Source organism: Triturus cristatus, chromosome 2_2 (assembly GCF_964204655.1).
Source record: "Triturus cristatus chromosome 2_2, aTriCri1.1, whole genome shotgun sequence".
Taxonomy (NCBI): Eukaryota; Metazoa; Chordata; class Amphibia; order Caudata; family Salamandridae; genus Triturus; species Triturus cristatus.
In genome coordinates this window covers 228,779,465-228,795,313 of record NC_140582.1, presented here as the reverse complement: position 1 = coordinate 228,795,313, position 15,849 = coordinate 228,779,465, and positions in this window count along the sequence as shown.

Sequence of the window (15,849 nt, the reverse complement as noted above, 5' to 3'; positions counted from 1 at the left end):
TGGGAATACCCATCCCACTTAGGGCGAAAAGCGTTACAACAAACAAATGATGGACGGAATGCTGACAATGCAGACATTCTCCCCCAGTCAAGAGATCTGGGTTAAATCCATCGTTCTTTTGCCCACTACACCACCCCAGTTTAGACATGGCCATATGCAAATCAGTCTTGACCCTGTGCCTCATGGGAACAGTCCAGCCCGAACTGCCAAGCCATGTCTACCCTGGACCGGAATCAAGCATCCTAGGACCGGTTTCTGGCTATCAGCCGTCATCAGCCAGGATAGCTTGACTCCAGTGGCGTAGTGAGCACGGGTCCCACGTCTGGGAATACCCATCCCACTTAGGGCAAAAAGCGTTACAACAAACAAATGATGGACGGAATGCTGACAATGCAGACATTCTCCCCCAGTCAAGAGATCTGGGTTAAATCCATCGTTCTTTTGCCCACTACACCACCCCAGTTTAGACATGGCCATATGCAAATCAGTCTTGACCCTGTGCCTCATGGGAACAGTCCAGCCCGAACTGCCAAGCCATGTATTCCCTGGACCGGAATCAAGCATCCTAGGACCAGTTTCTGGCCATCAGCCGTCATCAGCCAGGATAGCTTGACTCCAGTGGCGTAGTGAGCACGGGTCCCACGTCTGGGAATACCCATCCCACTTAGGGCGAAAAGCGTTACAACAAACAAATGATGGACGGAATGCTGACAATGCAGACATTCTCCCCCAGTCAAGAGATCTGGGTTAAATCCATCGTTCTTTTGCCCACTACACCACCCCAGTTTAGACATGGCCATATGCAAATCAGTCTTGACCCTGTGCCTCATGGGAACAGTCCAGCCTGAACTGCCAAGCCATGTCTTCCCTGGACCGGAATCAAGCATCCTAGGACCGGTTTCTGGCTATCAGCCGCCATCAGCCAGGATAGCTTGACTCCAGTGGTGTAGTGAGCACGGGTCCCACGTCTGGGAATACCCATCCCACTTAGGGCGAAAAGTGTTACAACAAACAAATGATGGACGGAATGCTGACAATGCAGACATTCTCCCCCAGTCAAGAGATCTGGGTTAAATCCATCGTTCTTTTGCCCACTACACCACCCCAGTTTAGACATGGCCATATGCAAATCAGTCTTGACCCTGTGCCTCATGGGAACAGTCCAGCCTGAACTGCCAAGCCATGTCTTCCCTGGACCGGAATCAAGCATCCTAGGACCGGTTTCTGGCTATCAGCCGCCATCAGCCAGGATAGCTTGACTCCAGTGGCGTAGTGAGCACGGGTCCCACGTCTGGGAATACCCATCCCACTTAGGGCGAAAAGCGTTACAAGACAAAAATGATGGACGGAATGCTGACAATGCAGACATTCTCCCCCAGTCAAGAGATCTGGGTTAAATTCATCGTTCTTTTGCCCACTACACCACCCCAGTTTAGACATGGCCATATGCAAATCAGTCTTGACCCTGTGCCTCATGGGAACAGTCCAGCCTGAACTGCCAAGCCATGTCTTCCCTGGACCGGAATCAAGCATCCTAGGACCGGTTTCTGGCTATCAGCCGCCATCAGCCAGGATAGCTTGACTCCAGTGGTGTAGTGAGCACGGGTCCCACGCCTGGGAATACCCATCCCACTTAGGGCGAAAAGTGTTACAACAAACAAATGATGGACGGAATGCTGACAATGCAGACATTCTCCCCCAGTCAAGAGATCTGGGTTAAATCCATCGTTCTTTTGCCCACTACACCACCCCAGTTTAGACATGGCCATATGCAAATCAGTCTCGACCCTGTGCCTCATGGGAACAGTCCAGCCTGAACTGCCAAGCCATGTCTTCCCTGGACCGGAATCAAGCATCCTAGGACCAGTTTCTGGCTATCAGCCGCCATCAGCCAGGATAGCTTGACTCCAGTGGCGTAGTGAGCACGGGTCCCACGTCTGGGAATACCCATCCCACTTAGGGCGAAAAGCGTTACAACAAACAAATGATGGACGGAATGCTGACAATGCAGACATTCCCCCCCAGTCAAGAGATCTGGGTTAAATCCATCGTTCTTTTGCCCACTACACCACCCCAGTTTAGACATGGCCGTATGCAAATCAGTCTTGACCCTGTGCCTCATGGGAACAGTCCAGCCTGAACTGCCAAGCCATGTCTTCCCTGGACCGGAATCAAGCATCCTAGGACCGGTTTCTGGCTATCAGCCGCCATCAGCCAGGATAGCTTGACTCCAGTGGTGTAGTGAGCACGGGTCCCACGTCTGGGAATACCCATCCCACTTAGGGCGAAAAGTGTTACAACAAACAAATGATGGACGGAATGCTGACAATGCAGACATTCTCCCCCAGTCAAGAGATCTGGGTTAAATCCATCGTTCTTTTGCCCACTACACCACCCCAGTTTAGACATGGCCATATGCAAATCAGTCTTGACCCTGTGCCTCATGGGAACAGTCCAGCCCGAACTGCCAAGCCATGTCTTCCCTGCACCGGAATCAAGCATCCTAGGACTGGTTTCTGGCTATCAGCCATCATCAGCCAGGATAGCTTGACTCCAGTGGCGTAGTGAGCACGGGTCCCACGTCTGGGAATACCCATCCCACTTAGGGCGAAAAGCGTTACAACAAACAAATGATGGATGGAATACTGACAATGCAGACACATAGCAATAGCATCTATTAACCCAACAACACAATCTTTATGAAAGCTGTCTTCGCCTTCACTGCAATCAGGAAGAGGAATACGAGAGAGACAGTCCACACGTATGTTTTTCCCCCCTTGAATGTATTTTATTGTGAGGTTGTACTCCTGTAATTTAGAAAGTAGTCTTACCAGTCTTGCTGATGATTTTCCTAAACCATTACCTGAAAGTAGGGATACCAATGGTTGTGTTCAGTATATATTTCACAAGGAATTCCCCAAATGTATGTTTTGAACTTTTGAACAGCCCAAACAATGGCCAGAACCTCACGTTCAATTGTACTGTAGTTACATTCAGTGGGTGTTAAAGTGCGTGTAGCGAATGCAATAGTACTCTTTTTACCATCCACCCACTGACCAAACACAGCACCGAGGCCTTTTTGACTTGCATCCACTAACATGAAAGGACTAGCATTGTGCACAAAAGGTTGTAATGCAGGTACATTTATGACTAAAAGTTTCACTTTTTCAAAAATTTCTCGAAGTGAGTCAGTCCATACAAATTTGGAACATTTTTTAAGTAGACATCTCAATGGTTGTATTAATTGAGCGCAACCAGGAACGAACCTGGCATAATATTCACAAACGCCAAGGAAAGATCGCAGAGCGTCTTTATCAGCAGGAGGAGGAGAATTGCGTATAGCCTCAGTATTGCAAAATTTGGGTTTAATGCCACCATTGGAAATTAGATGCCCTAGGTATTCAACTTCAGGAACGAGTAATTTACATTTGTTAGCCTTAATGGTCATTCCTTTGTTTTGAAAAATTTAAAATACTTTATTGAAAATAAGTAAGTGCTCCTCTTTGGTTTCTGTGTGGACTAAAATGTCATCTTGGAATGCCTGCACTTAGGTAAGTTCACCAAAAAGATTATCCATGAGTTTTTGCAAAATGCTTGCAGCTGATGCAAGGCCAAAGGGTAATCTCAAATATTTAAATGCACCAAAAGGAGTCACAAAGACAGTGAGAGGTTGGAAATTAGGGTAAAGTTGAATCTGGTGGTAAGACGAATGTAAATCAATGGTCGAGAAAAATTTAGATTTTCCAATATTGGCTAATATTTCATAGATATGAGGTAAGGGGTGGCTATCAACGAGGATATTTTGATTAAGAGATCTTAGATCTACACATAGCCTGAGATCGCCGGCCTTTTTTTTCCGCAAAACTACCGGACAAATCCATTCCGAAGCATCCACAGGGGCAATGATGCCTTCAGATTGGAGGTTAGCTAGAAGAGCTTTGAAATCATCTCTGACACTGAGTGGAATGGACCTGACTTTATGCACTATGGGGGAAGCATTTCTTTTTTTAAAGTAAAATAGTGTGTTCAAATCCTTTGACAGTGCCTACTGAATTATTAAATACATCAGGAAAAGATAGAGCAAGTTTATCAACAATAGGGTCTTGATTAATGAAAGATGATATGCTGGAAGGAGGTTCACATAGAACAATGGGAGGATCTTGTCCATGACGTAGAATGATACCTAAAAGAGCAAGGTCCCTCCAACCTATTATGTCTCTCCCTTTGATTGCCACTTATATCTTAGTTTTGACTGATCTGCCTAAGCATGTAAGTTTGTCCCAAAAATATCCTAATAAATCAATATCTTGCTCTCCAAAAGCTTTTGGGTTAATGTCAGGGGCAATTAGTGGAATACTGTTAGACCAAAATTTGTAAGATGTAATGTCTGCAAGGATAGTGACCGGGGCACCTGAATCAGCCATGGCTAGAATAATATTGTTGCCAATGGAAATATCAACAAACGGCCCTTTGATGGGTTTGTCAGAACACTCAGGGACATCAACAGTGACTACAATATTAGAAAATTGGGAAGTACAATCTTGAACCTCAGGTGTGTCTACAGAAACGTGAGAAATCCTGATTTTACTAGGGTTGCTATTAGGACTATTGAACATAGTGTTGGTTCTTCTATTGCATACACTTTGAAAATGTCCATATTTCTGACATTTGACACATTTCTTCCCTAAAGCAGGGCAATTGGGATTGTTTCCTATGTGGTTTCTTGAGCCGCAGCAGAAACAAATCAATTGGTTCCTTGTAGGTTGATTCTTAATATACTTTTTGTCAGAATTTGTCAGAACAAACAGTATTACTATCAGTAACAAAATTCATAGTTTGAGGGGTTAAATCAGTTTGTGCAGAAAGAGAAGGTGTTTGATTACTGGATAGAACTTTGGATGTGACAATTGATCTCTCTATGCTTTTAGCGATATCAATTGTTTCAGTCAAAGTGGGATTGCAAGAAGTAAGGAGGCATTCTTGTATTTTTTTGGAGTAACAATAAAACACAAACTGATCCCTTATGTATATATCAACATTAGAACCAAAATCAAATTTTTTTGCTAGGACTCTTAAGCTTGCTATATAGTCCTCTACGGATTCTTCTGAAGATTGCTTGCACATTGCGAAATTAAATCTTTCCAAAAGAACACTTGTGGAATCTGAATATTGTTTCCCCATGCGCATTTTCGCTTCAATGAAAACGTTCCAGACAGCATCTTCAGACACTGGTGCGGGAAAGTGTGAAAGGTTGTCGAAGACCCTGCGACCAGCAGCTCCCAAGTGATTAATTAATAGAGCTAATTTCCTTGTAGGAGTGTAGCCATCGGCATCGATCACAGTCAAGTAATTTTCAAAATCTTTTAACCATTCTGGTCCACTTTAGTTCTGGTTTGTCTGGTTTCTGTAGAATAGGTGCAGGCTGGATAACTCCTTGAGCAGTTGCCATAATGATGATTAATAAAATCAAAATCAAAATTGCAACAATCTTGAAAACAGGTGAGATGCGTATAAAATATTACATGAAACCAGATTATGTAAGAACTTATCAGTTACTCACTCATGGGTGGCTGAAGAAATGCAGGAAAAATGAAACAAAATCGCAGGATAATATGAATTTGATGGTAAAATTGGAAAGGAATAAGAATGGTATCGGTGTGCGAATCACCGAGGCATCGCACAGATGAGGAAATGTTGAAACAACGAAGAAACGTTGGGGCGAAGTCGGAAATACAGGAATAAGCTTCATGACTTACCCAAAATGGCCACTGTGCGTGTGATGTCAGCGCGCTCCCACAATCCTTGTGTTTTGCACGCGTGATGTCGACAAAATTCCCAGAATGCTCAACCCGACTTCCTCTTGTTCTTACAAAGATGGAACAGAGGGGAACTGGAACTTACGAGCACCAGGGATCCAGGATGAAGAGATGGACAGCCACAAGAGTGTTGATCTTTGAAATACGTTGCGTGAGGTAACCAACGGTGAGTTAACACAATAGTTGAAATGATTCTTTGAAAAGAGGTAATTTCCTGACCCACCTTCCGGATAAATTGTAGTCCTGATGGGTCGAAGTGAAAAGCATGTAACCGGTGATCTCCAGATGAATAAAAATTCTTTGAATTCGTAAATAAATGTGGGGATATAAAATCGGCAATTACCCCACTCCTGGTACCAAATTGCAGTATAGACGCTGGAGTAGACAAGCTCAAAACACTGCATCTGTAGTTTCAGCCAAAAGATATTTAATTACATGATACAAAGTAGGGAGCCCACGGCAGAGGTGCTGGCAAAGAAAAGACCTGCAGCAAACTGTCGTGGAGGGACAGAACATGGGAGAATGGAATGTAACCAAGATTCCATAGGTAGAATGCATACAATTAAAGAAATATGTGCACTAAAGATGACATACCACACTAGTGGCTCTATCTCAACACCCCACTCAGCTCCTGTTGAGAACTTAAGGCACCCCTGTTGCAGTAGCTCTATGCCACCTTTTCCTCAAGTTGGAGAACCCATCAATATAAAAACAGCCTGCTCTCTGTAACCTGAAGCTAGACATGCCTTCCATAGTAATGGATGTGATGAGGAAGAGTGACTCAGCAGGATAAGGATTTCCAGGATGTCATTTGGTATTCTTTGTCCTACCTCTATTTGACCAATGGAGACAATGGGGTAACCCTGTGTCCCTCAGAACCTGGGCATGCATCAGGTAAGCTACAACTGGTTCTGTTAGGTAGAGATGATTTAAACCTATGCAGCATTAATCATGCAGAAATACGTCTCCTCTATTTCTCTGTAGACTACAGGATGGAACACAAACAAAAGAAAATGGTTTTGGTGCAAATTAGTTATTTACTCTTTAAATCATGTATGGCTGTCAAATTCAAAATAGTCATCAAATTACATCAATGACATGTAAAAACGAATAAAGTGAAATGAGATGATAAAAGTGACTCAGTGAACTTTGAACATATGTGATGAAGAGCATACAATTATACACAAAATATACAAAAACTACTGAAAAGATGTTTGTTCTATTCAATTTTTAACACATGGCTTCTAAAGACCCTGAGGCAGATTTTTTAGTTCTTAGGGCCAGGAGACCTGGTGGACATAAACAGAAATGAACATCAACGTTTCGACCATATATTGTACGCAACTAGGTGTCACGAGGGGTCTTCCTCAGGACGAGTGGAAAGCAAACAAAGACAGCCTGGGGGAAAAAATGTAATCATATGGGTCACGTATGTTCCAACGCAAGATAAAGGATTATTTTGTGCATAATTAAATAAATGATCACGCCATTTAGATTGACGGACTCACTGATTATTGTTCGAGATAACAACTCCCACGATGGGGTGAGTGCTAGAAGGTAGATACAAATTCTGTGAGATAAAGAATGGGGGTCAATTATGGATTGAAACTAATCATGATTAAGGAACACATAGTGGGCTCCAAAATGGAGGAGCACACTCACCTGGTAGCATTGTCCAAGGAATAAACGAAAAGCGGTAGTTCATGGACTTACCGCAAACCTTTGATGTCTGGCGAAACCACCTTGAGGGTTGGAATCAAAGGGATAAAACGGGCAATTTTTAAGTAGTGCAAAAGTTGTCATTTTATATTGGCATTAAAACTGAAAATTATTGTGTCACTGGACCTACCTCTTTGGAATAAATCATAGAGGTGGAAAAACAAATAGACAGACCGCCCTCTTTGTTTAGGACCTACAAGGGATAAATGAAGTGGAGCATACTCATGAGTTATATGTTAAATGCAAGGAGTTGAAATATCAAACACGCAGCTGTTTAGCGTGTGATATACCTTTATGGCTTGTAATGAAGTAATTTAAGTTTTTCTTTGTGAGTATCTAAGGAGATGAAGAAGTAAACACTCTTTAAAGAGTTTGGACTACTTGTGTGTAGAGTGAACGAAGAAAAAACCAGCGTATGTCCAGTACCTTCTGAATCCGACTTCACATTAAACGAGTCCCCTCCAGGACGCGGAATGATTGCGCTCCCCCGGTGTTACATGTCAACCGGCTTGTAGCGGGAACGTCAGCTGCTGCCAGCATGCACGCGAGAGGGCAGCAGCTAGATGTCAGTTGAGCGAGCTTTCATTAATGACGGCGTAGGTTCAGAGGCTCCAGGCGATCTTGGGGCATGTTGACTTGGATACATGATCGTAGTTTTGTTGTGGGAGCTCAATTACTAGAGAACGCGTGAAACTGAAAAATTGTTTCAAAACCGCTATGCATATTCAAAGAAAATTGTTAAGGTCAAATACTTGTAACAACTTAAGGTTAGTCCATACGTTAAGCTTAACAGAGAAGGCTGTCATATAGAATATGACCCTGAAAATATCATGGTCGTCAGCTTTAATCCATGGACTTCCTCATAAAATAAGTAATATGAAAACATGTGTTTTAAAGACTGTAATTTGCTTTTCAGAAATTCACTCATCAATCTTATTGAGGGATTATGTGTAAATAAATCCGAATATAATTTCGAACAAAGTGTACGTACTTCAGCAAACACTACATGGATTGCACATTTACAAGATGTAATACATAGTGATAATTTAGTTATCTTAAACAGTCTAAAGATGCTGCATTGTTTGGTCATATTTGTGCGGACCACATTACCATTCAATTAAAGAAGCATATGTGCCAATGAGCGAATTGGCCAGTACATATAATCATAGGAAACCATTTGAAAGACATTAAAATTCAAATATTAAAACTTGATCGTATATTTACATGATGTAATCAAGCATACAAATGTGTCTTACACAAAGTAACTTGGCCACAACCGTGTAGAACACATTAACCTGCATTAAGATAGGCATATGTGTCAATGGGAAATTTTTCAGTACATCGAATAATTGGAAACAATTAAAAAATATGACAGCGTATGGGCTTTCCTCACCAGTGTCGCAGCGCTCTTTTAATTGGTTGTATCCACTACAGATTACAACCGTGTGCCCAATTACAAAAAATGTAATGCCCCTGGGGCTGGTGCAAACATGCTCCTGCACTGGAAGCAGTGCATTAATTAAAGACGGACACGCTGGTTGGAACCATCAGTCTGTTTTTCACAGCAGCCAGTGCACCTGGCTTCCAAGTGGTACCCTCATTTGGTGCAGTCCAACTCTTTGTAGCACGCAGTCAATGCGCCTCTGGACAGCTTTTTTGCCCCTGTGCCTGCGTTTGTATTTTGGCACTGCCCCAAAAGTGGTCCCTCATTTGCATGGTTCAATGCCCCCTGGAAAAGGAAAAAAAACACCCCTTTCGATCACGCCAGCGCACATTTTGCAGTGCTGAGATTCCTATCACAGTTGGGACCGCACAAGCGTCTGAAATGCCAAAATGCCCATGGATGGATAAAATGGCTAAACTGAAATTGCTTCCCCAAGGTGCTCTAAGTGAAATGGCCCCTGATTTGAATAGGAATGAGGCTCAGATCTTCCAAGTTTCTTTCTACAACAACATCTTAAAACATAGATACATCTTCAGCGCTGTATGAAGGGGCAGATTTACAAGCCCCTTGCGTCACTTTCGCACCGTTGTTGCGTCACCTTTGTGACGCAGCGGCAGCGTAAAAGTTGCGGCCCATTTACAACGTGACGCATTTAGGGAGATGCGTCACGTTGTGAAGCCCTGCGCCACATTAAACCTGCGCCAGGTTTAATGTATGCAGGGTGGGCGTTCTGTCGCAGGAAGCCCCGTAAAAGTGACGCAGTGAAATCTACAAGATTTCACTGAGTCACTTTTACGTCCATGCTGCGTCAAAACCCTGCGCCTGCTTGAAGCATGTTATGCATAGGGCGGCCCTGAGCACTGCTGGAGTTACATCGTGCTTGCGACACAACTCCAACAATGCGTGACTTTTCCATCAACAGATGCGTCAGAATTTCTGACACATCTGTCAATCCTTGCGCCCTGGTGCGCCGTATTGTAAATATGGCACATCCATGGTGACGCAAGGATTTGGCAAGTTGGCGCAGGGAAAGTTTCTTGTAAATCTGCCCCGAAGTGTCTAGAGTTATCCAAATGTCCATAATTTTTAAGTAAAATCATTTTGCCAGGACACTTCTCACCATAAAATCATCCATGTAATATGGATGGGCGATTTTAATGCCCATATCTGTAGGAGGATGGCTTCCACTGTATGTGGTATGAGTGATGGTAATGGGGAGTGCTTACCTCATTTTCAGCACAATGAATATGAGAACACCTTGAATAGACTATTAATGTGTTTTAGTCTTGAGATAATTAATTCATGGTACTCTAAAACGGGCCAGTTAGATTCTACGTTTTCTACTAGGTCTTATTACTCAGTGCTTGATTATATATTGGTTTCAGAATCCATTAGAACGTACTTCTCCCAAATTAAGACATCCTTTAATGCTCTTAGTGATCATGGAAAAAACTGCCATATCCTGTGTGGACAAAGACAAAACCCCACTAATAATCCTTTACTTAAGCCTTATATTGGAAGGAAAAATGGGTTCACTTTGAAATGGGAAAAAGTTGACACTCAACATTTTGTTGGGGGCATTATAGTTAAAATGAGGTAGGGAATTGTAAAATGCCTAGAGTTAAATTTAGTTGATAATGTCATAACAGCAGCCTTTGAGCATATCCTAGCAGAAATCAAAGAGAACCTACTTCATCCAAAATGGCCTAATAATCACAGAGAGACACCTTGGTTGGATGACGCTTGCTACAAAGCACTAAAAACACTCCACGCTGCCTTGAGAACCAGCCCCAGAAATACTAACCTGGTGAGATCACTGCGCCACTCATGTAAAGCAGCGAGAACACCTGAAATGAGGGTGCTGAAGGAGGAGGCGGCAGCACTAAGGGATAGCAAGGCCTTTTGGAGTATAGTTAACGCCCCCTTCTTAAAAGAAGAGTTAGAAATTACCCTAGAAACATATGTAACTGAGGAGGCTTGGGTGGCACATTTTTAAGACGTTTTTGGAAAATCAGGAGAGATAACTGACTTATCTATAGACTCACCCGTGCCTACTGTAGGAGGTCTTACTCCTTTTACCCTGGAAGAAATTAAACATGCTTTGAATCAGTGTAGTAGATTAAAAGCACCTGGACCTCAAAATGGGTCCGCCTCTTATACGAAAATCCTAGAGCTCGAGTGCGCACAGGCAATACGGATCGGCCCCATATTACATAAACAGAGGAACCCGCCAGGGATGTTCTCTTTCGCATTGCTCTTTGTTTTAGCTATGGAGCCACTGGCAGAATGATTCAGACAGGAAAGTGAAAGACTAGGGGTGGCTCTTGATGGAACTCACCATAAAGTATCATACGCAGACGATGTACTGATATATCTGCGTAATGGATCTTGCGGGATCCGGATAGTGTTACACATATTGGAGGAGTTTACTGAGCTCTCAGGATTATGAAGTAAGAAAAAGAAGACCTATGTATTCCCGTTGAGTCCTGCCCTTGACAGACCACCGAACCTCCCATTAGACCTGGAATCGACGTCGACCTCTTTCAGGTACCTAGGAATATAGATCTATCATCGTCAGGTGGACCTATTTGAAGAGAACCTTGGAGGTGCCCTGAGAGCATTGCAGGCGAATTTGTCCTTTTGGCGATCACTTAAATTGCCAGTCATGGCTAGGGTGGCATTGTCCAAGATGGTGGTATTACCACGACTTGATCCCAAAGAGTTGGTTTAAGACCCTGGACGCATTATTGAGAGACTTGGTGTGGGATGGCGGACGTAATAGGGTATCCCTACAGACATTGCAGCTTCCGCTCACGGTAGGAGGATTGGGTGCCGCCGATTTTGAAGCCTACTACCTGGTGGCACAGCTCCAGTGGATGGCCTGGTGGCTCGCTGGAAGAGGGCTGGATACATTATCACTGCCGGCTGGTGCCGCATAAGTGGTCTTGCTTCCTAGAATGCTCAACCATCGCCAGAAGATCAAACACATGGGGACGTTACTCTCAGTGGCGGTTACGTGCTGGGATAGATGCACGGCACGATCCGAAGACACGCCGCTTTATGCACCAAGTATTCCCCTTGTGGGATTCCCGCAGGTGGGGATAGGTCCTCCCCTTACACAGCGGCAGCTGCAGGGTTGGGGGTGCTCACGATTGGGGATTGTTACCGAGATGGTGAACTACTCCCGTTAGATGAGTTCCTGGAATATCATGAGTTACCGCCGGGTCAGTTCATGAATTATCATAAGATATGGGGGCGCTGGCTGAACTGTGGGGAGGAGACGTGAAAGAGCCAGCCACTCATGCAGCCCTTCAGGGGATGGTGACCTTGGGTTCGGCAGGAAACCTGGTAAAATGGCTCTACCTGGCAATAACGGAGATGAATCAACGACCTTTGCCCCCAGTACAAGAGAGATGGGAGGGTACCCTGAATAGGCAGCAGACCAAGAAGGAGTGGAAGAAGGCACTGGGAAGCCCAAAAAAAGTGTCTAGGAATGCAGCCTTTAAACTTATACAGTTCAACATACTCCATAGAACCTATCTCACCCCACACAAGTTGAACATAGTATATATTAGCGATGACCAGGCTTGTGCCAGATGTTCACAAAGAGACGGTGATTTTGATCATATGGTATGGTCCTGTCCTGGGCTTCATGTTTACTGGACCAAGATCGTAGAATGGTCAACAGGGTTTTGGCTCGCGACTTGGCATGCTCCCCAGAGGTATGCCTTCTGGGCTTATTCCCGCGACCCAAATCCAAAAGAATAGGTCACAGGTTTATAGACCTGGCTTTCCTCCTGGCTAAGAGGAGACTAGCCCTCAGGTGGAAGGCGAAGCAGAATCCTTAAGTAGTAAACTGGGAAAATGATGTTTCCTGCTGGACCAGAGCTGAGGAAAAGGCTTTGATCAGGGAGGATAAGATCACGAAGAGGCGTAAGCCGTTGGCAAAACCATGGGCAGACATAGTGAGAGCATGGGACACACGAAACACACCTGCTTAGGAGTCACAAATGAACACGACTGACTCTGAGGGAATGGGAGAGATGCACACCCCCTAAATGCTGGAAGACTATTACAGAATTTGTAGGTGGATCTGAGTTCTCAGGGAGCGGGTTGGATTAGCTGTACTATACCATGCCACTACCGGGATATCCCCTTGGGTAGGGTGTTACCGGTCATTGCCCTTGTCTGTTTGGGGATCTCTTAGCTTTCCCCCTTTTCTTTCCTCCCCCCTCTGGGAGCCCCCAACCCCAAGATAGTGCCAGTCAAACTGTTGCAGACATATGTACTGACTGAGGACCCGTGGTAGTTTTACATTAGTTGTAGCTGTGAGCCAAGTTTGTGAAGGCACTGAGTTTGTTTTCTCTTGTTTTTCTTTGTTGCTTTTCCTTTTCTCCTTTTCATTTTCTGAGTTTCTGTATGGCAGACTTATGTACTTCGGATACATGGACATATGAAACAGATAGTGTCGAAGGCAGACTCAACCACTCCCTATTACGTATTTTGCCATAACAAGGGTTTACTTTATTACCACTATGATGCCAGAGGCGATGGACAAACTGGAGACAAATAGCTCTAGATACACAGAAGAGGGGAAAGCAAAAAAAATGTCTTGACTAGTAAAACATTAGCACTGTAACAAGGAGAAAGCAGGTAGATAATGTGTTCAGAATGATCCCCTTGCTGTATTGATTGTAAATTAATAACGTTAATTTCACAAATGCCAATAAAACAGATATTTAAAAAAATACAAAAAATAAAAAAGCACCTGGACCTGACAGGGTCGCGATAAACTTCTTTCTAGATAATCAGGACCTCTGGGCCCCACTTCTTACTAATATGTTTAACACTATAGCACATACGGGTGCTTTATCTTCTTGGAAAAAAGACGGTTATAATCCCGATTTTTTTAAAAGTGGATAAGGCGAACCCAAAAAATTACAGACCGCTATCTTTGTCGGATAGCACGCCTAAACTAATTGGGTGGCTAATTCTGAATAGATTGGAGGAATGGGCTGCTGAAAGGAACATAATAATTTCCCCTCAATATGGCTGCAGGAAAGGAAAGGGGACCATTGATCAGTGTTTTAATTTAAACCTAATCATTGCTAAGTATACGGTGGGCAAGGCAGACCACCTTTATATGGCCCTTATGGATTTATTGGCTGCTTTTGATTGTGTAGTCCTTTCTTAGCTGTGGTAAATAATGCAAGAAATGGGTATAGAGACGCCAATATTTAATTGCAGCGAGGGCGAATGCACAAGACACTTTAATATTACTCGTGGAGTTAGGCAGAGGTGTGCCCTTGCCCCTTTTTTATTTGCATTATACACAAATGCTGTAGAACTGGCCCTGGTTGACTCTACTACAGATGTCTCGCTCATCAATTCATCCCTTGTCCCGATCGATACTCCTCTATGTAGATGATGCAGTGCTGCTGCATGAACTGGCAATGCTCCTCAGAGACTCATAGCGGTGTATACACAATTTATAGACAACCTGGCCCGAAGAGTTAATTAATCTAAGTATTTTGTTCTTGTGGCAGGGTCAAAGCTTAAGAAATACCCTAGAATATTTATAGAGGGGTGTAATTTTCAGGTTGTGTACCCCTTAAATTATTTAGGGGTCATGTTCAATAGGAAAAACAACTGGCAAAACATGGTGACTAATAGAGAGCTTTTAATGGAAAAAAGTATTGGAGGGCTTTTTAGTTTTATGAAAAAACTAGGATCAAAACCAATTGACACAATAAAAAAGATCTATGAGGCAAAAGTATTGTCTGTTGCCTATTACGGGGCAGATGTCTGGGGTCTAACTGATGTATATAAACTATAATCTGTAGAGGATGGCTTTCTTGAAAAGATTAGGTTGTGTTCCGCAATCCTGTTCCTTATACAATTGTCATTCTGAGCTTAGCCTACCTTATATTACGAATCAGATTCGTATCGCTCCTATCTTATTATGGCATTCAATCTGGAAGAAAGAATCATTAAGTCTAACCAGAGATATTTTAAAACACTGCTTGAAACTAAGCGAAATATATTGAGTCCAATTTGCAAGCGATTGGCCCAGATAACTTGTACAAGGATCCAAATCTATGCCTGACAATATCAAGAAAGGAATTAAAAGGCCGATTATTGGATAGGCTTCTCAGAAATAGGTGGGAGCTCAATGGCAATAAGAAGCAATATCTTCTAACACAAAGTATATATCACACTGTGTTTTTTCATAACTGACAGCTGTCTCTAACCTCCAACATAGATAATATGCATTGTTGAGATTTCATTTGAAATAATCCCTCTAATGCTAGGCTTTCCTGCTAATACAGATTTCATTGAAACCCTCTCTCCCTGCCCATGTGATGCACAATCCTCTCAGACCGATCTTCATTTTTTATTCTTTTGTAAGCTATATGTTGATGAAAGGAAGAGATATATCTTTCCCCTTATGCACAAACTTAATTTTAGACAATGTAGCCCGGCTTTATATTATCTCCAGTTATTAGCTAACCCCTTTGTCTGTTATTGTGTGGCTTCGTTCTTTCTGTCCGCCATAAGGAGAAGATTAATTTTATAGCTGTGCGCCACATATATAATAAGGGGAGAGTCTCCAAACTTGTTTACATCCTATATGAATTGTCTGCTTTTTAGTATGATCCATATGACTCTTTTTATAATTTTAATTGTATTTTTTTATTGCAGTGGTATGTGCTTATTGTATTCATAATGATTTTAATATTAATGATTGATTGCTGTAGAATACTTTTTATGCCGTGATTAGCGGCAAAATAAAGTTATTATGACTGACTGAGAGGAAACTTATATTCCTATCAGTATTAAAAATGTAAAGGTGATGTCACCTTTTCCAAG